At 43.1% G+C, this 21,461-nt stretch overlaps 1 protein-coding gene across 1 annotated transcript in view; it reads left to right on the top strand.

The window, feature by feature from the left end:
* Positions 1-17,448: 17,448 nt before the first annotated feature.
* The window catches only part of TEKT3 (tektin 3), a 33,323-nt gene continuing 29,310 nt past the window's right edge, over positions 17,449-21,461 (top strand). Inside the window, exon 1 of the mRNA XM_002927893.4 lies at positions 17,449-17,557. The gene's annotated coding sequence lies outside the window, so the exon portion shown is untranslated. The remainder of the gene's footprint in view (positions 17,558-21,461) is intronic.

Below are 21,461 nucleotides of genomic sequence, written 5' to 3'. Positions count from 1 at the left end.
TGGTGGAACTCTTAGAGCCTGAGGCATCTCTACCAAACGTATTACTCGTTAAATACGAGCTTATATTTAAATCCAAGAACACGGTCTTACATCTCACAGTTATTTTTAACCAAACAAACATTTGAGTGGAAAACAGGTAAAGCCCCCCCTTTCACCCCATAGCCTCAAGCTCTGGGTCATGTGATATTTCATGACACACCTTAGTCCCTCTTGACGGTGTCATCGCTTGAAATCCCATGTGAGGAGTCCCATCATAATCCATGCCGGCTGTTCTGGTTTCCAGACAGGGGATGATGGTGTGCTTTCTCTCGCCACACCTGATGGCATGCCTGATGGATTGTGCCAAGACTTAAGAGCAAAGCACCCCAGACAGCTAACACTAAGTAAAAACCAAGTTTCTTATGAGGAAGCAAACTGGTTAAGCATCAGAGATACGTAGAATCAAATGCTAGTCCCATCACATGGTAACTGCTTAACTCTGTACGGACTAATTTAGCTCTAAAATCTCATTTTTTCCCTCCTCTGTAAAATGAGGTTAATAATACTGCCCCTTTGAACACAATTTTTGAATTTCAATGACGTAATACACGTGAAGCACACTGTCCTGTGTGTTACGTATGACCACTCAACACACACTTGCCGTTTTGTAGCCCTTATCTTAAGCAAATTCAGGTTTCTTAAGGTACTCAGTAAAATTTTATAGATATGGAAAATTTTGCAATCAGTATGCAAACAAAGTAATCCTTCATCCATTGCCAAATCCAAGATCGTAAAGATTTACAACTATGCTTTCTTCTAAGAGGCTTATGGTTTTACTCTTGTATTTAGGTCGTTGGACCATTTTGGTTAATTTTTGTATAAGAAATGAGGTAGGTGTCCAACTTCGTTCTTTTGTCTGCAGATACCCAGTTGACCAAGGACAGTTTGTGGAAAAGACTGTTCATTTCCCATCAAATGATCTTGGCACTCTTGTTGAAAATCCATTGGCCGTGGCTATCCGGGATTATTTCTGTACTCTCACTTCTGTTTCATTGAGTGCATCTTTCCTTAGGCCAGTACGACCCTGTCTTGAGTACTGTTGTTATGCAGTAAGTTTTGAAATGGAGAAGCGTGAGTCTTGTAAATTTCTTCTGCATTTTCAATTTGTTTTGGCTATTCTGGACTCCCAGAAATTCCATATGAATTTGAGGATTGGCTTTTCCATTTTTGCAGAAAAGGCCATTAGAGTTTTGAAAGGGACTGCATGGACTCTATTGATCACTTTGGGTAAGTGCTGCCATCTTGACAATTACCAATGCAGGAATGTGGCTGCTTTCTCCTCCTTTAGGTCTTGTTTAATTTCTTTGAGCAATATTTTGCAATTTTCAACTCCTAGGTCTACCACCTCCTTGGTTAAACTTATTCTTAGGTATTTTATATTTTTGGATGCTATTGTAAATGACATTATTTTCTTAATTAGCTTTTCAGGTTGTGCATTGTTGGTGTATAAAATCACAACCAATTTTGGGGTGTTGATCTTGTACCCCACAACTTTGCTGATGTCATTTGTTGCTCTAGGTTTTCCTTGGGTTCTTTGGGATTTTCTGCATATAGGCTCATGTCACTTGTGAATAGAGATAGTTTCACTTCTTCTTTTTCTATCTGGATACCTTTATATTATCTCTTTTATTGCCTACTTGCTCTGGTTAGAACTTCCAGTACAATGTTGAGTAGTAGGAGTGAAAGTGGGCAACCTTGTGTCATTCTTTTTTTTTTTTAAAGATTTTATTTATTTTACAGAGACAGCCAGCGAGAGAGGGAACACAAGCAGGGGGGAGTGGGAGAGGAAGAAGCAGGCTCCTAGCAGAGGAGCCTGATGTGGGGCTCGATCCCATAACGCCAGGATCACGCCCTGAGCTGAAGGCAGACGCTTAACGACTGCACCACCCAGGCTCCCCCAACCTTGTCTCATTCTTGATAGTAGGAGGAAAACATGCAGTCTTTCACCATGGAGTGTGATGTTAGCTATGGGTTTTTCATAAATGCCTTTCAACTACCAGTTTCCTCAGTGTTTTTATCAGGACAGGGTGTTAGATTTTGTCCAATATTTTTATGCATCAACTGAGATGATCATGTGATTTTCCCCCTTTGTTCTATTAATGTAGTGTATTACATCAATTGCTTCTTACATGTTGAATCACCCTTGAATTTCAGGAATGACTCTCTCTTGATCATGCTATATAATCCTTTTGATATGCTGTCAGATTTGGTTTGCTAGTATTTTTTTGCATCTACATTCATAAGGGACATTGGTCTGTCGTTTCCATTCCTTGTGCTGTGGATGTGCATTTTATGCATGTTTGTGCACGGACGTGCGCGTGCACACACACACACACACATTTATAATTTACCAAAAATCCAAGCTGCTCCAGACACTTGAAACAAAATGTGTGTCCAATAAGTATATTATTATACAATACCCCAGGAAGGATGACAGCTAAGAAGATCTAGTTTCCCTGATCATTGTTTCTCAGTTATGGTTCTCAAGAAAGATACTGGTCTGTGCAATGTACATCACGTATCCAGCCCTCGTCTCATCTATTGAGCTATGTTCCGAGTAGCTGTACCATGTTGTCAAGTGCTTCTCAAACTTCACTGTACGTACAGCTCGTCTAGACGTGCTAGACACCTTTGGGTTCGGTCAATCTGTCATAAAGGCATAAGCTTGGGCTCTGCATTTCTTATAAGCTCCGAGGGGACACTGTTGCTGCTGGTCTATAGACCACACTTGGAGCAGCAAGTTTGCGGCCATGGGTTAGATGGGGGTGGGCCCATTCTTGCTTTGGTTACTAATTACCTATGAACAAAGTTCTCCAATCGTGAAGGCAGCCACGCTAAAGCAAAAATTCTTCAGAAGGTGCTTAAGGGATATGAATGGGTGTGTATGCCTAGGTAAGAAGAGCAAGGGTTTTGTAGTGTGGGGTGCTTGTGACATCCACATGACCTAAGCCATCAGTCTGTACGATTCTACTTGCTGCTTCTGCCCCGTTGAAAGCAAACAGGGTCAGGCCATAGCAGCACTCTGTAGCTGATAAAGTTTTCCTGCAGCATGTCCAGCTTTTGCTTTTGGTGGCCTATTTTGGAAAATGAAAGCCCCTCCCTGATCTCATGGGGCTCAGTGCCTCCTGCTGTTATTTCCTGCTCATTTCTCAACGTTGGAATGAATCTGTTACTAGTCAGTTGCGTTCACTACAATATCCACTTTTTGGTAGGAGCTCATGGGGTTGACTCATGGTGACCCTGATAAAGGGCAGGTTCATCTCCAAGTCTGGGGGACCCTGAGCATGGGTGGGGGAGGGACTTGTGATTGCCATCTGTCCTACCATGTCCCCTCCACATCCTTTCCCTGCTCTCTCCCTTCTAGTTCCTGCCCAAGCACAGGCGGGGACCTCCCTGCCTTCCCCCTCTCCCGGAGTAATCTTTTCTTCCATCCCAGATGTAATTTGTGTTAGCCAGGAACTGCTCTCGCTGCAGCTGGTTTTGGATAACACTTTTGTCGCTTCTTTTATCTCAAGGTTATGTCCTGAAAAAGTACCACCACCTTTCATATTATTTCTACCTTTTGTAGAAAGATATTGACTAAAAAGCGTAATACCAGAATGTGTCTTCTTCATGAACAGATCATTCTAGAGCTATCCCCGGGTGACCGGACAGTGATGAGCAGCTTTGAGTTTGAATGCTAAAACGTGGGCAAGAATTCCTTTGGAAGTAGGGATAGGAGGAACAAATCAACACCATTTGGGCACATTAGAGCCACAGTCTTCAAAATATTGGAGCTCATGTAACCTTAAAATTTTTTTTGAGGGGCGCCTGGGTGGCTCAGTCGTTAAGCATCTGCCTTTGGCTCGGGGCATGATCCCAGGGTCCTGGGATCGAGTCCCACATCAGGCTCCTCCACTGGGAGCCTGCTTCTTCCTCTCCCACTCCTCCTGCTTGTGTTCCCTCTCTCGCTGGCTGTCTCTCTCTGCGTCGAATAATAAATAAAATCTTAAAAAAAATTTTTTTGGAAAAATTTTGTCCTCTCTTGCACTTTTTATAGTCGATGTGCAAAAAAACCCCCCAAAACCCCAAAAAACCAAAAAAAAAAACCGCCCCCAAAGCAAAAAAACCCTGTAAGTTTAAGTAATTGCAAACAAATAATTTATATGCATTGTCAACATTGATATTTAAAAGTAAAGTTGTTACATCATTCTTTTTAATATATCCAGTTAAATACAAAAGGAATGATATCCACCATCACCTATTTAAAAATAAATGAACAAGCTTATCTTAATGGTCAGAAATTTTATATCAATTCTTTGAGCTCATTTTCCTATTCCACTTCCCCCACAGAAATGCATTTTAATGCGATGTGTATTTAGGCTTGAAAATCTCCCATTGACCACCCTCTTGTGCTTCTCTGCCAACATTTTTATATAAATGAAACAAAAAGAAAATATAAACAAAATGGAAATATGTATATAAGTGAAATTTAACAATTTTGAAATCTTTATAACTCCATCAAATAAAGCTCTGAGTGGAAAAATGTCAAACTTTTAATTACTGGTATACTACTGACCTAAAAAACAGAAGTTTCCTATTATTAAACTCCCGAAGCAACGTTTTACTGGAAATGCACATTTCCATGAGATAGATGGGACATGACTTACTTATTTTACTAGTACGACACATAGCACTGCTAAACTGAGCTGAGTTTCACTGTTATTTTTGTGTCAATGTCTCATTTTTATGGATGCTGATGTTGAGAAACTTTGTTCACACAGATTAGATAGGACTGGAAGGAGAATCCTTATATCAAAGTTACTCAATTTAAACTATAACTCCTTCTGAATGATATGCCCCAATGAACAAGATCATCTATCGTCAAAAATTATTTGATGGATGGACAGTTGTTTAGGTCTTCCTTCGATTTCATAGGAAATGAACTAAAACACACTAGATTGGCAAAATAATTCATTACCTGATTATTACAGTGATACACTTTCTGAACCATTGCCAAGTCTTTGCGTTGCCCCTTTTCTGGCATCCCAGGATGTTTCACACTTGAGGCCAATACACTATTGAAAGCAAGAAGGGTCTTAGTGAGAGGATGAGGGAACCAGGAGGACGCCTTGACTTTGCTCCCCTCAAGGCAGATCATTTGTAGGAATGAACATATACTGAAGCTGAAGACTGGAAATTGATGTTCTAATACCATCTGCGTGCTGACGTGCCCTCTCGGAAAGTATCCCAATGGCTCCAGTAGGCTTGCCTAGTAGTCTAGAGGACTCCGCTGGGCTAGAGAAAGCTGCTGTGTTGCACCTGGGCTCCTGCCCCAGACCCAGCACACACTCCCGTCCTTCTCAATGCTCTGCATTTTCTGAGGATGACTCTGAGAGCCATGGTAGACTCACTGTGACCTTGTCCTCTGCAGTCTCTTCTTGGTTCTCTTAGATAACCCCCCAAAAAGAGTGAAGCACCCAATAAATTATTTGAACATCCTGGATGGGTGCCTCAGATATCAAGTTGTACGTTTCCATTGTTATTTCGAAGTTGTGTTCTTGGAAGTGCTTAAGAACTCCAGGGATAGAGAACCAGGGGAAGAAAGATCAGCTCTGGCACTCGCAAGAAACCCTGATCTAAATTAGGCCTTGGGCCAATCTACCTTAAGCTGAGAGGAGAGAGAGAAGAAAACACTTAAAAAAATGTCTAGTTATTTAAAAATAGTTGTCACTGTTCAAGAAGCCTTGGTCATTTTCTGTAAGAACTGATGACCTCATCCAATGTTGTGGCTAACTTGCAGCCACGTATAATTAAATTCTGTCTTGCCATGTTTCTGCTGCAAGATAATGTAATGCTTCTTTTCCTGCTATGCTGCTGTGGGAGGGGGAGGCCAGGAGAAAATAGCCACCATATGTGGCTGTGGAGGTTCAGGAACCTTCCACTGTCACCTCTCCCTTGTTCTGTAGGAACGGCGATGTGCTCCTCTGAGGAGAAGGGAAGCTATTATTTCACCCGTGTTCCCATTTAATTTGCGTAACCACCTGTGAAGATGGTATTATTATCCCCACTTTACAGGTAAGGAAACCAAGTCTCAGAGAGGTTAAGACTCGGTCATTGTTGCGCACCAGTGGAGGGCAAAACCAAGACTACTGGGTGGGTCTGTCTTATTACTGGGGCTGTGTTCTTTCTAGCAGGCATGGGGCCACCTTGGGTACAAAACGTCTCCCTAGCTGTGGTCGGTACCCGAGATGGGGGTGTGGGAAGCTGCTGTGGTAGGTGACTGTGGTCCTCAGAAATGCCTAGCCTATGTGTGTCTAGAGGAGTGCTTCCCAACCACCTCTGCATCCCAGCACGCAGAGAAGAGGAAAGCAGGCATTTGGGTTATACAGAAGCATTCCAAGGCTAGAGGCCACAGGCCCAATGTCGTCCCAGCTCCTGAAGACAGCACACTTGCAACCCACGTAGAGCATGGCAGTCTGACCCACAGTGCACAGGTGCAACTCAAACATGGTCCTTGAGGACCAGCCACCATGGCAGTGGGGTCTCTGCAGAACTGCATCCCTTCATAGGATAGGCAATAGATGATCCTTTTTGAATTCCCGATGACATGCTTAGTGTCCTCAGAGCACTGGTGACTTTGAATAGTAGGGTGGAAGAAAGCGGGAGGACACTGTGTTTCCTGGGCAGCTGTGACAGCTCTTGTCCCTGGAGAGATGGCCTGAGATTGCATACAGATCATAAAGTTGCTCATTGTCTTTTCTCCTTTTCTTTTAATTGATTGACAATTCAAATGCTGTTATGAATGAAGTAAGAACCAATACAGTGTGGAGTTGATGATTCTCATTTTGGACTCAACTGGTTTCTAAGGAAGGAGAGAATATATAGGTGTTTGTATGTATTTGTATATGTCTGTACACACACACACACACACACACACACACACACGCATATATACAGAGAAAGACACAGAGAGACGAGAGAATAGATAGATATATATTCTCAGCAGATATGAGTAAGGAGGCTCCAGCTATTGATGTAAATGAGAATACATTAGAGTATCTCGAGGCATGATGAAATTTGCTTTTTGGTTTTAACTGTAATCTTGAAGGCTCTTCCTTAGGGAAGCTTCAAGGTAGTGGGGGGGGATGCTTTGTAGGCAGGGGCTGCTCAGGCACAGGGAGGAAGCAGCTACCTCGGTAGGCTCTGTTCAGAGATAATATGTCCACCCTGCTCAGTTTGCCTAGAAGTACTGTTTTTAGAAGACTAGAAATAAAGCTCCAACAAGAAGGCTCACACCAGGCCTCCTGGGTGTAGGGGAGACATCAAAGGATGTTGGTGACAGATCTCCCAAGCCTGGGGAGGGAGAAACAGGAGAGACATAAAAATTCCCCCTGGATGCTTAAAAAAACAAAAAGCAAAAAACTAACTTTAAATTAGAAATATAAGTAACTATTAAAAAAAACCTCTCTCACAAGCAGGAAAAATGACAACTTGTTTACGATGTAAGTTATGTAAGTTGAGAAATCAGGAGACAGAATGCGTTCTTTGCTTTTAAAAATTCCCTGATTAGGGGCGCCTGGGTAGCACAGTCGTTAAGTGTCTGCCTTCGGCTCAGGGCGTGATCCCGGCGTTATGGGATCGAGCCCCACATCAGGCTCCTCCGCTATGAGCCTGCTTCTTCCTCTCCCACTCCCCCTGTTTGTGTTCCCTCTCTCGCTGGCTGTCTCTCTCTGTCAAATAAATAAATAAAATCTTAAAAAAAAAATCCCCTGATTGTATTATACCCCTGAAACCAATATAACACTGTATGTTAATTATACTTCCGTTAAAAAAAATCCCCAAGATTAAAATAAGAGTCATCTAAACAAAATGAAAGATCCAGTGTTATTGCTCAAATCCAAGGAAACTCCTTTGCAATAAAGTTTATATGGAATCCCAGGCCCCACCCTAAATTTACTGAATCAGATCCTTTTGGGATGAGACCCTGAAATCTGCATTTTAAAAGCTCTCTGGGCAATTCTGATGTGTCACGCTTAGTACTTGGGAATGTTCTTTCCCAGCAAAGCAAAGATGTCTCTGTATTGTGACTCAGATGAGCTAATTACCAGCCTAGGCCTCTGAAGAACATTGGTATTTTTACGAGCATTCTAGAGAAGTGTGGGGTAGGGGTGGGAGAGATGATGTTGATTCCAGGCAAGCTTGAATTCTGTTTGTTTGCATTTGGTTGCGTCTGTAAAATTCTGGCATGGACGGTTGTAGTGAGGGTACCACTCATATCCATGTCCTAGCTGGCCTGATACCTCAAAGGTCGTTCAACTTGCATTTCTGAACGAAGATGTCTGTCCTGTGGTCCTCTCTCTTTTTTGGGCCCTGGTGAGCTGGGCTAGATCAGAAGCTCCTTTTTAATCTAGTTACACAGCAAACCTGGAGCAAGTCCCAGACAACATGCTTCAGTTTCCATCCTAGTCTGGTCCCTTCGTCACCGAACCAAAGGCTCAAGAGTCATCTCTAAGTCAAAGGGCCCCATGTTTATGGTTTATAGAGTGCCCTCCACACTCCTGGTTGGTAGATTTTGACTCTTTCTTTCCCCTCTCTCTCTCCTCCCTAGCTTGGGAACCTCATCTTGGCTGCTGCAAGTGACAGAAGGGGTTATGGAAGTCTGAAGAGGATTCAAATGCTTTTTCTACCTCAAGCATGAGCGCTAGTCTGCCTCCTTTCAGCTTTTCAATATCTCAAACAGATTTCCTTCCATCTTCATTGTTCAACTTATTTGAATACTAATTTGCCTTCATGTTGCATCTATTCAGATCACTATGGCCTTCTAGATAATTCTCAGGAAACTTTCCGTGAAGAATTTGGCAATGAGTGGCCAGAAAATTGGGGCCACCAATGAGGTCATTCCTAGCTTATGTTTTAGGCTCTTTGGAAAACAGAGATATCCCATTACCTTGAATAATGAGGGTTATAGGAAAGAGAGGTGTAGAAATAAGAAATCTCATGGAAATGGGAAAATATTTGCGAACTGGAGAGTCATTTTTGCTCCCTGGCAGTCTGAATCTTTAAATCTCAACTAGAATTTTGCATCCTCAAATATGTTGACTCAGCTACTCTCTATACGTATGACACAAAATCAAATGTTCCGAGAGAGAGTGTCTGGTTAGATTGGCTTTTGTGTTAGGCCACCTCAGTCTGCTGGCAAGACTACAGATCGGCTATCTTTGAGCTAGGTCCCTACCTGTGATCTAATCAGCTGTGGTCAGGGAGTGCTGGATGGGAGTGGATAACGTATAGGAAGCATGGACACCTTCAGAAGTTGGGTTCATAAGAAACCACCTCTGAGGATTAGTGTGAAAATGATTTATCATAAAGTGTTCCCCCTGGGAAAAGTAGTAGAGAAATGAGGAAGTGAGATCTAGATATCTAGATGGGAAATCAGGGGAAGCAGGAGTGTGGTATCAAGCCAAATCCCCAAGAGGGTAGGTTTGGTTTAATCCCATAGGAGGAGCTCTGGAGACAGGGTAGGTCACCCTTCAGAGTTGTCCCATGAGGGTAAGGGAACTGGGGTATTTATACCCCTGAACTCACTAGTCTCTGGGTGAGGGTTGGCTCAGGCACAAATTCCTAGACACTTCTAGCTTTTCTTATGCTGGCAAAGTAGACACTGGCAGCCAGAAGGCAGTCCTTCTTCAAGGACTTGTGGAGTCCACTGTTACGGGTGAAAGCACACTGACAGGTTGTGCTTAAGAAATGGTCAAGGTGGGGGCACCTGGGTGGCTCAGTTGGTTAAGCATCTGCCTTCAGCTCAGGTCATGATCTCAGGGTCCTGGAATTGAGCCCCTCATTGGGCTCCCTGCTCAGCGGGGAGCCTGCTTCTCCCTCTCCCTCTGCCTGCCTCCCCACGCTCATGCTTTCTCTCCTGCACTCTCTCTCTCTCAAATAAATAAATAAAATCTTAAAAAAAATTAAATGGTCAAAGCAGCTGAGGGAATGTGGATTGTAGCACTAACAGCATCTGATGAGCCCCTAAAGAATGAGCTAGAGAGGTGTTCTTCACCAGGGCACTATGGCCAACACCATGAGCTGAATGAAATCTTCCCTATATTGCCTGACTGACAACAACAAACTGAGCTGAAAACTTCCCTTCAGAACATAAAACGTGCAGTCAGGTATCTGGTACCTGTGTCTACAGAATGGCACCTTCAGAAATGGTCAACTGAAGCTCACATAAATCAGACAAAGACCAACACAAAGCAGACAAGAGTTCACACTCACCAGACTCCGGCAAGTGTATTAAGAAGAGATGAACTGTTCTCAACCATGCCAACAAAAAGAAATTAACTTTCTTATTAATCACTGAGAAACACCCTTTCAAATATCCGATACAAATATAGCACGTCTGTCTACAGCCAGCTCCATTTTTATTTCCACTAACTCTCCTCCGTTTAAAGAGCCGCACGATATTCCATATTACCTATACACTAGCCTTTTAGGAATCCTTGGCTGACAGTGTGTTCCCTCCTTTGGGGACTCTCACCACATTGGAGCCCGCACCATGACTTTCCGATGTCCCACTAGACAGTAATTTCTTTAAAGATAAGCACAGGGACCCACTTAGAGCGATACAAACATTTAACCACTGGCTGTCTGGGAAAAATGTATTCATATATCCATACACAACTTTATTATACATTTTAATGATAGAAAGGACATATAGCAGACAATTTGTAAATAATTGTAAGCTCTACAGTACTCTGTGTTGTAAGTTCCACATAGCCAATTGATTTTCACAGGGAGATTTTATTGATTTTTGCTAAATTCTTCTATCCCTGGCCAACCTTTAGTTGCAGTTGATGAACGAGGGGAGTTCCGACCTGCATGTTGGTTGATACCCTCATTTCTGTTTACAGGCAAGACAAAAATGAAGATGTGTGTTGGAACTTCACTCAACAGCATGAATGACTTCCAAAATGGTTCTTGTGACTAAGGCTGGAAACACATCGTTCCTGTCCTCAGAGGACTCACAGTCTCATGGGAAAGACGAAATATACAGACATATGATGATGGAGTAATGACTCTGACGGAAACACAGGGAAAGAGAGCCCCGTGGAAGCCTATCATTTCCCACTTGATCAGGAGGCCGGAGCAAAAATGTAATGTGATTTAGCCTCTAGAATCACAGCTCCTCACCTGCTAACCAAGGAAGCTAGAAGATGATATTTAAACCTGGCAGAGTCTATGTACCTTTGGATATCTGGAGGTACTCCCGACAAGGTGTGCCCTGCAATTTCGTGCCATGAGAAAGTCTATTCGGTTAGAAAAGCTGGCGGTGATACACACCCCTTCAAATAGCTTAGTAACGAAAGCAAAACATAACAGTGACAGCTGATATTGATTGCCTTACTGTGGTTGTAAATGATAAAATTCTCAACGAATGCATCACACACTCAATCAAGTTTCTCAATCAGTCCTCAGTGAAGCGCTTTTCTGTAAATATGAGTGTTGTATTCTGTACATTAAGTCAACATGGATCCCATATCCAGGTCATAGCTTGACATTGCTGTTTCCCAAAGTACTGATGATATGGATGGTGCAAATTTGAATAAAATGACGTGCATCTGTTTCTAAGTAATTTCTGAGCACCAGTGATAATACATTTCAAGAATTTACATTATCCTCTAATTTCAGACTGCAATTTAGAGCTTACATTATTCTTTTTTTTTAAAGATTATTTTTTATTTTTTTATTTATTTGACAGAGATAGACAGCCAGCGAGAGAGGGAACACAAGCAGGGGGAGTGGGAGAGGAAGAAGCAGGCTCATAGCGGAAGAGCCTGATGTGGGGCTCGATCCCATAACGCCGGGATCACGCCCTGAGCCGAAGGCAGACGCTTAACCGCTGTGCCACCCAGGCGCCCCAGAGCTTACATTATTCTACAATTCAGACTCTCACATTTCTACAATGCAATATTTCCCGTTTCCCCATATAAATAGCCATAAAACAGAATTATGGAATTAGAAGAATTTAGAAAGAGTGGGCAGACTAGACACAGCTGGCTATAAAGACAATCTTTTCTATTTCATTTTCCTAAACATTCTTCCTCACTCCCCCTACACTCATGCCCCCATACACCTCTTTCACCTCTCTTTCTCTCTCGGTCCTTCTTCCATCAGTTTTCCAAGAGCTACCCTTTGACTCCTCCTCCCCATCTCCCACGCTCCTAGACAGGATACTTACATGGGGAGCTGTCATTCTCCCTTCTAGGTGGTATCAAAATTATTTAGCCTGCCTTATTAAAGGTGTGATCCTAGAAAAGGTGACTTTAATGCCTCCCAACAGGGGACCTGTGCTCCAGTGCCTGCTTTACCTGTTGTTGCAGACAAGGGAACTCACAAGGCCTTCAGCAGGTATTAATGTGTGCTGGGCCAGTGGTACCTTTCTCCCAGGGCTGTTGATGAGTTGAAGTTCATGGATGTGAAGGCTAGTGCCTGGCATGGTGTAATCCTTTAAAGCTACTCCTTTGTGCTTGGTATTGTGTTTCTGATATATGACTTATTTCAAGCTTATTTGTTTATCGTATAGAGACAAAGAGCATAGAAGTTAACACCAGGCAGACCTGGACTCAGAGCACGGCTCTCCCTCTTGCTGTCTGTGTGGTCTCCGGCAAGCCACCCAACATCTCCAACCCTCCATTGCCTCATCTAGAAAACAGAAGTAATAATAATCTGTTCCCTACTGCAAGTAGGAGAAATGAATGAGATTATGCATGTAAAGCCTTAGTATAAGATATGGTATATGGCAGAGTGAGGGTTCATTAAACATTAACTACGATTATTATTGCAGTCCAATGGTGGTGTGTGTGTGTGCGTGCAGATATAAGGCGTACTATCTAGGGAGTGAGGCCAAAACATTAGTAAATAAATACAGCATCAGGGCGCCTGGGTGGCTCAATCATTAAGCGTCTGCCTTTGGCTCAGGTCATGATCCCAGGGTCGTGGGATCGAGCCCTGCACTGGGCTCCCTGCTTAGCGGGAGGCCTGCTTCTTCCTCTCCCACTCCCCCTGCTTGTGTTCCCTCTCTCGCTGTCTGTCAAATAAGTAAATAAAATCTTAAAAAAAAAAATAAATAGAGCATCAAATGGATTATACCATACTTTCCATACAAACTAACAGGATAGGGAAGAATAGATTAGTTTTGATGAGCAAAATATATGACGTTTTGGAGCATTTGTCCTTAGCCTCAAACAATGAGTAGTGTTTATACAGGCAAAGATGGGAGGAAGGGAGCTCCGGGTTGAGGGGACAGTCCGAGCAAATCATGGATGCAGAAATATTAAAACAGGCTGTTCTTGGGGCCTACTTGGAGAATGGGAAGCTGGGGCAGAGGCTGCGTGTTCACCTATGTTTGGGGTCATGGAATGGGGAGGGAAGGTTGGAGAGCTCGCCCATATTCCACCTTTCCCAACTTGGCACTGCTTTAGGGCAGGGACCTTGTGTTCTTAGTTCTCTGCTCTTCAGGGCCTGGCACATGGTAGCAGGCACTAAGTAATGGTCGAATGAATGAATGAGAGATTTCTAGCCTGTGCTTTTATCTTAGCTGGAAACTGGAAAGCAGAGGGACAAAGGGGCTTCAATATTTTACTTTGAACCTTGGGTCCCTGCTTCATGGAAAGAGATTTGGCTAAACATTATGGGCAGTAATTTGGACGGATGAGGCATTTGTCAAGCCCAAAGAGCTCACAGTGGAAGGTGGTGGCAACAGGCTGTCCAGCTCAGAGCATGTCAAACCAGACTGGAACACTGGGTTGGAGATGTAGACGTGGGAGCTAAGAACATAGATACAGAACTTGACTCCTTGGACTCCACATGGCAATAATCTATGTAGAGGTCATGGTCATATAACATTTACCAGGGACTTGACAGGGAAAGGAAGAAAGGTATAGGGCAATGACTTGATGACACGGGAAAGCCTAGTCTCTTAATTCAATAACAGCAATGGTTGGAGTATGTTGGGAGATGGAAGGGAAGTTCTCTAGGGAGTAAGAGAAGTGAAAGATGCTGGAGAGTAAAGGAAATATTTTAGATATCTGAATGGCGGGATGCAATGTGGTTCTGAGTGAGCATTCATGAGAAAGTCCCCTTTGTCCAAGGATGAAGACATGAGTGAGAGATGACATGAGAGGTAGTCAGGTGTGGAGGAGAGACAGGGTAAGGGTGTGCAGGGGGAGACAGGGCAGTGAGGTGTGGAGGGGGAGACCGGGTGGTCAGGCATGGAAGGGAGACGGGGTGGTCAGGTGTGGAAGGGGAGACGGGGTGGTCGGGTATAGAGGGGATACAAGGCAGTCAGCTGTGGAGGGTGATGACTTGGCTTCCTATAGTTGGAGGCTAAGTTTTCCCCTCACCATGCGTCTTGGGCATCTAGGGATGAAATGGGAGTTTTAGGGGAATGGTCCTTTGTAAACTAAGGAGATGCACAGAGCTCAGCAAAAAGATTTCTGAGGAGTGGCATCAACGCTTAGACTGAACGTGAGTGGCATCGCCGTGTCGTGAGCAACATCTGCTAACCGCTGGCACAACTTTTAGTCCGGGAGGAGGCCCGGTGGAAGCAGGCTGTGCTCATGAGTCAGCCCTGCAGGTGAAGCTGGTGGGTGGGGGTCGGGAGCCGAAGATGGATAGGGCCACCCTGGTTTCTCACAAGGGAGCCTAGCTGCGAAGAGGCTGATAGCATCCTGGATAAGGAGTGATGGAAGCCCCAGCGAGCCTGGAGAGGAGTTCTGGTGATATAGGGCAGGGGAATAAAAATATAGTCCGTACAAATGTATGGAAGTTAGTGGGGAAAGAAGCCCTGAGGCAAGATTATAAAAGAGGGAAACCGCTTTATTGCTTCTCCACTTCCGTACATTTGATGATCTCCTATCCCGCCAATCATCACAGATTCACTCCTTCATTTAACAAACATCGATTGCACACCTGCTTTTTAACAGGTACCAAGCCAGGTCCGGCAGATACAGAGATGGACAGAAACACACTTGTCCCTGAACTCGTGAAGCCGCTGACAAATGTCATGTTAATTAGCTGAATATACATTGTTTTGCCATATTCTCTTTGTAAACAGGGACAGACGAGCATTGTAGGACCTCTCCATTGTAAAATAAAGTGGAGGGGGGAGGCAACCTCTTCATTCTGTCAAAGACTCAATAATCACATAACAATTTTAGGGGGATTTTTTTTTAATTTATTCATTCGACAGAGATAGAGACAGCCAGCGAGAGAGGGAACACAAGCAGGGGGAGTGGGAGGATTATTATTATTATTATTATTTTTAAATCATTCAGTTCTTTTTGTGGAGACCAGAGCTGCCCAATGCCCGGAAATTTTGATCAGAAGGTTTTAAAATTTCACTGGCTCCATGTAGCATTCAAAGGATCAAATTCTGCTATAATTTCACCTGTTTAGGTTTAGATCAAACATTGAATGAATATGCATTGAATGAATTTGATATTCAATTAGCTGTGATATTAGGCATTTTGATGCATGCCAACCACGAAGACTGTGTGTTATCTTTAACAGACAGTTACATCTGTTCTAGGACTGTTGCAGCCTTTTGGCTGGTAGCATTTACAGGTAGGGTGCCCCCCCCCCAAATGAAGCCTAGTTTCAGTTTCAGGTGTACAACATAGCAAATGGACAATTCTATAAATTCTATGTATTATGCAATACTCATCATGAGAAGTGTAGGTACCATCTGTCATCCCACCAACTTACGATGATATATGGCATATATCTTCCCTATGCTGTACTTTCCATTCCTGCGACTTATTTATTTTGGAACTGAAAGACTGTACCTCTAAATCCCTTTCACCTATCTTGCCCATTTCCCTACCCCCTCTCGTCTGGCAACCACCAGTCCGTTCTCTGCATTTATGAGTCTGTTTCTGTTTTTGTTTGTTTGGAAATAAGTCAGACAGAGAAAGACAAATGCCATATGATTTCACTTACATGTGAAATCTAAAAACCAAAACAAATGAACCGGTACCATTTTAGACCCATGGTAGCATTTACCATGTCTACAGCCTACAGGCCCATCCAGAATTCTGAGAATTAATACAAAGTATACACTATGCATGAGAAAAAGTAATTAAAAAAAGGTATCTGAAGGTAAAATGTTTGTGAGGTCAGGAATAGAAAGAGTTGCTGGTAAGGAACATAGGAAAACAGGAGGACAGGGTTGGGGGAGCCCTGGTGCCCTGGTGGGATCCTGTTTAGACTTGGCCTGTTTAGTTCTGTGGCCAGGCTAATGAACAGCTTCTGATCATCAGATGTTGTCTGTGGTTTTCCTGCTTGGGCAAAATATTCTGGGCTTGTCTCCATTGTCAGAAGTGCCCTGTTGCTTAATATAAACCCTTGTGGTGGCACCCCCATCCCTGGTTTTTCTAGTTCAGGCTCCTATGAGTTCAGTTAATGTGAGTTAGCCTCTAATAAACTTGGAAAGGAAACAGAACCACTTTTCTGTATTGGCAAAGCTGAGGTCCCTAAACTTGAGTCATCTCATTAAGGTCTGTTAGGGGCCGGCCTGATGGTACCTTATCCTGGCAGCAAGTCCCCCGCTGTCACCCTTTGGTGAAGTGTCATACAGGGGTTCCCAGACCAACCAAGACTGATAAACTGAGGGCTGTATTTTCTTTAGCACTAAGAGTAACTCCATGGCCTCACTGTTCACCCATTAAGACTGTTGTCTTGTGGAAAGAGTGCCTTGAAGCCGGAGAGATATGAGTTTTAGCAGTAGTTCTGCCACTTACCGTTTGGGTGACCTTGCCTATGTCAGTTAACGTCTCCAAACTGGCATTTTTTTTTTCATGTAAAACGTAAATTCCCACCACAGGGCTGTAAGGAAGTTGCAAGGGTGAACAGCGATGTATGGGAGACAGGGGACCCAGCCCCTGGATGAACTGGCGGAGGCTACTGTTTACGGAAATATTTGCTAAAGAGAGAGAGAGAAACCCCAAAATTCTCCCTTAGAGTGAGGAAGGAGGGGAAGGTCACTAGAGAATGCCACCACGGGAGAAGCCCGGCCGGCTGGGCAGAAGACAGATGTAAATGTGGAGGCTTGCCCGCGTCCTGCACCCAGAATGGGCCACCAAGCTCTGCCGCTGAGGAGTTCCCATTCAGGTGCTGCGGGAGCGGCGGGGTTATCATCGCAACCTCTCCCTTGGGCTGCGCTTCACCCCGTCACCTTTGCGATCGAGCAGGTCTCCCCTGAGCCGTGGTTACTAGGCGCGAGAGCGTCCATGGCAACCGCCTGCCGTAGGGTTTCCCTCCGTTCCACCCGCTCCCGCCTTTCCTCCCACCGGCCAATCGGCTCCCGGCGAGCCGGCAGGGGCGTCCGTTGAGTGGTCCGCGGGCCCTGACGTCACAGGTGGGGGAGGCGGGGCCAGGGCCGGCCGAGTCCGGGTCCCAGCGATCAAGGGCGGTAGGTGGGGGGCTGCCACCCTTTCGGCTCACCGCCCCTTCCCCACCCCTTGCCCGCCTCCGCTGACAGGTGAGTGGTCTGGTGGGCTCCTGCCTGACGCTGGGACGACCCCGACAGCGTCCCCTTTCCCCAGTGAGGCCCCAACGTCTGACCTCAGAATTCGGGGTGAAGTGGAAACCCTGCAATTCCTCTCCCTAATCTGCACTTCCCTGCTCCCACCCTTCAAAATAGACACCATACAGACGCACTGGTACCCGCTACCCAATCCCCCACCCCGTGCCTTTGTAACTGACATTCTGATGCTTTTCAAGGATTGAGAAGTTATCTCTAAATGCGGAACCAGCAAAGGGGCGTCCGACCCCCCGACCCTGTGCGCACTCGTGTAATTTCTTACACCAATTAGCACTGCTGAGCTTTTCCACCGTAGCACCGCGTCCTTCCGGCTTCATCCGCCGGGTTTTCCAAAAGCTGCCAAGGGGAGGGCGGTTGAACCACTTGGCTGTTCAGAGAGAGTTCCTGAGATTCGGGTCAGCGCAGGTCTTCTCTCCCTGGCCTCTGGCCATTTCTGTTCCGCTCTGACCCTGAACCTCTTACTTGTTTTGACCTTTTAGACCAAGCCCTTTTATGTTTTCTCCCAGGATGCTTACGATGGTTTAGATAAATATTTTAGAAATAGGTAATATTAGTGGTTTGGCTAGTGTGAAAAAAAGCAAGCAAATTGTTTCAGTAATAGGCAAAGTGTTCCGAGGTTTCTGATAAACTATTCTACTCTTTTCTTTTTAAAGTGAAATATTTTACGCGATAAGTGGAGTGTTCAAGCATCCATGCGCTCATGCCTCATTTAAGACAAACAAGCTAAAAACAACGTTACAGTCGCGGATGAGACCTCCCTCCTACGTACCCCTTGCGAATCCCATTCCCCTTTCTCCTTTCCCAGCTGTAACTACTTACCAGAATTCAGTGCTTACTTACATTCTGTATATTTGGACTTTTCTACTTATGTGTTCCAAAACAAATATACAGTGTTATTTTTAAAGTTTATATAATGGTATTGTGCTCTAGGTCATTCATTTTAACTGCTGTGTGATAATACTCGTATGAACTTGTATGCCTACCCCTGCTGATAGACTCTTAGACTGTTTCCTTTTAAAAGATTGTTAGAAACGTCCTTGTACATTCGTCTACATTCTTGGGCACATACTTGAGTTTCTCTAGGTTTGTGGAAAAGTTGAATTGCTGAGTCATGGCAAATGGGCTTTTTCAACTTTGCTAGATACTGCCGCATGGATCTCCAAGGTATATTAATTTATATTTCCACTCTCAGTGAAGAGAGTTCCACATTAAACATTTTTTTTAAAGATTTTATTTATTTATTCGATAGAGATAGAGACAGCCAGGGAGAGAGGGGACACAAGCCGGGGGAGTGGGAGAGGAAGAAGCAGGGCTCATAGCAGAAGAGCCTGACGTGGGGCTCGATCCCATAATGCCGGGACCACGCCCTGAGCCAAAGGCAGACGCTTAACCGCTGTGCCACCCAGGCGCCCCATATATTAAACATTTTTTTTGAAAGAAAGAGATTATTTACTCTGCATAAAGAGAAATGGCTTAAATGTTGACATCTGATAGAACTTTTAAAAACCTGCTGCTCATTAATGTAGTGGGAGCAGTGTTTTATTTTTGGCTCAGTTTGAAACTGAATAATTAGATGGATATGGCCAAAGGAGCCAAGAAGGGTTGTCTGTGATCGTTTCAAGCCTATCCTGGTCATTGATCTGAGGCAGAGTGTGGTGAAATTCGTGGAAATCTGTGCTTGTCATGTCTTCTGCAGAAAATGATACACACAGGTTTTTATACCTTAAAATATTTATGATTTTGAAGCCTTGCCTAAATATGCTAATAAAATATGTTTATCCAACTTGAGGTCATCTTTTGGATTATAGGTAGAGCTTCCCAGTACCTACAGTCTTTGTGTTATTGATTATATTTTTAACATGTTAATATTTATTGAAGACAATTATAGCATTTTCTCCCCAGTAGGTAAATAACTATTGACTCCACATTAAATAAATACAAGAAAGCACTGTATTTGACTTCATTTCTTAAAATGTTTTTTGGTCATGCCTAAAAGTATAATAAAAAACAATTGCATAACTTAGGGTATGAGTTTTTCCACAGCTATTTTCAGTCATTTTTCCAAAGAATTTGTTCAGTTCGCTTGCAAATAGGAGATGTTTAGAGCATCAGTTAATGATCTTACTATGTGCTGCACGAGCCCTCTTAAGATGTGACTGAGTTAGAATTTAGAAAATGATTTAAATGTTGTAAAGGGCACATCATCAAAGTAAGCCATAGGCTTTAAAAAAAACTCCTCCTTGAAATTTGGTAGAATTCACCAACAGACCCATTTAGGCATGAAGTTTTCTTTGAGGAAAGATTTTAAACTACAGATTCAATTCCTTTAACTACCATAGGGCTACTCAGATGATCAATTTCTTCTTTAGTCACTTTTGGGTATTTGTGTTTTTAAAGCATTTTGTACATTTCATCTCTGTTGTCAAATTTCTTGGCATAAAGTTGTTAGTAACATTGCTTTATTAACTGTCTTCTAATGCTTGCAGGGTCTGTGGCAATATCTCTTTTTCATTCCTGATATTAGTAATTTGTCTCCTCTCTTTTTATCTTGATCAGTCTGGTGAGAGGTCTATCAATTTTATTGTTAGATTTTCACTGCTTCCCCCCCCCCATTTGTTCATTTTCTATTTCATTGACTTTTCTCTTTTTATTATTTATTTCCTTCTGCTTTGGCCTTACTTTGCTGCCTCCTCCCCCCCAGCCATTAAGAATAAAGTGGAGATCATTGATTTTATTTTATTTTTAAATTTTAAAAAAGATTTTATTTATTTATTTGAGAGAGAGCATGAGTGGGATTGGAGGGGCAGAGGGAGATGGAGAAGCAGGCTCCCCACCGAGCAGGGAGCCTGAGGTAGGGCTCAATCCTAGGACCCTGGGATCATGACCTGAGCTGAAGGCAGACGCTTAACCGACTGAGCTACCCAGGTGCCCTGAGATAATTGATTTTAACTAATTTTTATTTTCTAGTATAAGCACTGAAAGCTATACACTTCTGCCTAAACACTGTTTTAGCTGCATCTCACAATTTCGATATGCTCTGTTTTTATTCTCATTCAGTTCCAAATATTTTCTAATTTCCCATGTGATTTCTTCATTGACCTAGAGGATATTTAGAAGTGTGTTGTTTAGGGGTGCCTGGGTGGTTCAGTCAGTTGAGCATTCTACTCTTGATGTCAGCTCATGTCTTGATATCAGAGTCATGAGTTAAAGCCCTACATTGGGCTCCATGCTGGGTGTGGAGCCTACTTAGAAAAAAAAAAGTGTGTTGTTTAATTTCCTACTATTTGAGAATTTTCCAAATATCTTTCTATTATTGACTTCTAATTTAGTTCTATATGGTCAGGGAACATATTCTGTATCATTTCAGTATTTTATGTTTATAGAGAACTTGTTTAATTGTCAGTATATGGTCTATCTTGGTGAATATTCTCTGTGTAGTTGGAAATTGTATGTAATTGTTGTTTAAAAATTTTTTTCTTTCATTTTTTTTGAGGTAAATTGACATATAATACTGTATAAATTTAAGGTATACAGCATGATGTCTTACATATATTGTGAAATGACCATCACAATAAGTTTAGTTAACATTTGTCATCTCATACAGATACAAAAGTATCTGCTGTTTCGAGTGGTCTGTTCTATAGATGTAAATTAGGTCCTGTATTGTTCAAATAGCTTATTTTTTAACCAATTTTCTGTTTGTTCTAACAATTACTGACAGAGGAGTATTGAAATATCTGCTATAGCTGTGGATCTATTTCTAATTTTAGTTCTGCCAGTTTTTGCTTTATTTGTTTAAAATTCTATTGGTGGTTACATAGACGTTGAAGATCATTATAGC

The sequence above is a fragment of the Ailuropoda melanoleuca genome, chromosome 17 (assembly GCF_002007445.2).
Source record: "Ailuropoda melanoleuca isolate Jingjing chromosome 17, ASM200744v2, whole genome shotgun sequence".
Classification (NCBI taxonomy): Eukaryota; Metazoa; Chordata; class Mammalia; order Carnivora; family Ursidae; genus Ailuropoda; species Ailuropoda melanoleuca.
This window is presented reverse-complemented; position numbering and strand designations above follow the sequence as displayed.